Genomic DNA, 1,701 nt, shown 5'->3' with positions numbered 1-1,701 from the left:
AGAGCTCTCCTGATGAAAACAGCAGCCATTCCCAGGAACATCTAGTCCTCTGAGCTCCTCCTTTGATGAGAACATCCCAGTTTGCATCAGGAAAACCACCCTCAGCAAGCTTCTCCTACCAAATCAACAGGCTAAGATCTTTCCCTCCAGCTCTCTTTTTATGGCTATTGGTTACAATCTTCAGGTGGATCCTCCATGCCCATACCATGCTGATTTAGTTTACCTGGGCATTACAAGTTGGTCATTAGTCAGTCCACCACAACTACTAAATGCAATTTCACATATTAAAAGACAAATTTAGAGAATCAAATTGGGTTAACATGGCCAAATTTGGTTGCACTACAGTACATGTACTTATTTGTAGGTCTCTAATGCATTCTCACCATTTTATGTGTTTGTATAATATTTTCACCTAGTAATTTTTTAATCTTCATAAAGATTCAAGGTTATGGAAAGATACTTGAAAGTCCCTCCTTCCAGACCCACAGGCTCCGCAGGCCCTGCAGCCCTGCACCTGGCCAGAACCATGGAATCCAAGTGGCCTCCAGATGGGCCAGGCCTGGCCAGCCTAACCACTAGTGCTCAGCAGGTTAATCCAGCTGGAGCCGAGTCCGCACAACCTGCCACTCCACTCTCCACTTGCAGCCTGAGCAGACTGTTGCCTAGACTGAACCAACTGAGACTAGCAGAGCTGCCAGGAGCTGCCCAGAGGAGGCAGGGCACAGGAGCCAATCCACACAGAGCCACTGCCCCAGCCACGGGGTGCTGATAAGCCCCCTGCTCCCAGAATGATGTGGTCCTCCTTGGCATGGTGGGATTTATTTTTTCCGGCTATATGTGTCCAACCAGTGCTCTATTCCCAAGCCAGATTCATTGAGTTCCCCCAGAACATGCCGGCCACTGAGGGGCAGAACATGGAGATGTCCTGGGCCTTCCAGAGCAGCACTGCCTGAGTCTCCCTGGAGTTCCAGTGGTGGTTCCTGCAAGGGCCCGGGGACTCAGAGCCCTAGGGTGGCCTGCAGGCATAGGTCTTGCCCGACCAATACCCTGACCTGCATGGGACCAAGATCAGTAGAGTGAAAGTCCAAGGCAATGGCATCTCCCACAAGCTTCAGATTTACAAAGTGAGTAAAAAGGATGAAGTTCTTTATGAGTGCAGGGTGATGGATGCCAATTACAGGGAACTTTAGGAGCACAAGGCCCAGGCCTACCTGAAAGTCAACACCAACCATCATGCCCACAGGATTTGAAACCCTTCAAAGCCTCCCCCGTGTCTCTGCAGGACACGAAGCCTCGAAAGAACCCCTCTGCCACCCTCCCTAGCCTGTCCCACAGCTCTGCCAAGCAGGGAATGCACTCCACCTCCAGACCGCAGGCCTTGGCCAGAATTCCCAAGCAGAGTCGACCATCAGCAAAGAGCAAATCACTGTAAAACCTACGGAGTGAACAGCAAAGTTGACCCTAAACTCCAAGGACTACTCAGCAACCCCTGTACTATAATTACCTACACCAGGAGCTCCTGCATCAGAAGCATAAATGAAGAGGCTATCACACACTTTGTTCCTAATGTTTTCTTTAGCAAATCACTCATCTTTCATTTTAATGAAATTAGTGAGAAGCAATAGGACTTTTTCTTGTTTTGTTTTATTTTTTTCTTTTTGGTACTGGGGATTGAACTCAGTACCTTACACTTGCAAAACA

The 1,701-nt window shown here is 48.7% G+C and overlaps 1 pseudogene; it reads left to right on the top strand.

Moving 5' to 3' along the window:
- The first annotated feature begins 788 nt into the window (after nucleotides 1–788).
- Nucleotides 789–1,500, top strand: LOC147820489 (V-set and transmembrane domain-containing protein 2A pseudogene; annotated as a pseudogene).
- The last annotated feature ends 201 nt before the right edge of the window (nucleotides 1,501–1,701 follow it).

This window comes from Heterocephalus glaber, unplaced genomic scaffold, assembly GCF_053883595.1.
Source record: "Heterocephalus glaber isolate CG9 unplaced genomic scaffold, H.glaber_assembly_v1.0 deba00001868, whole genome shotgun sequence".
NCBI classification, from domain to species: domain Eukaryota; kingdom Metazoa; phylum Chordata; class Mammalia; order Rodentia; family Bathyergidae; genus Heterocephalus; species Heterocephalus glaber.
Note: the sequence above shows the minus strand (reverse complement) of the source record. Positions and strands in the feature narration are given on the sequence as shown.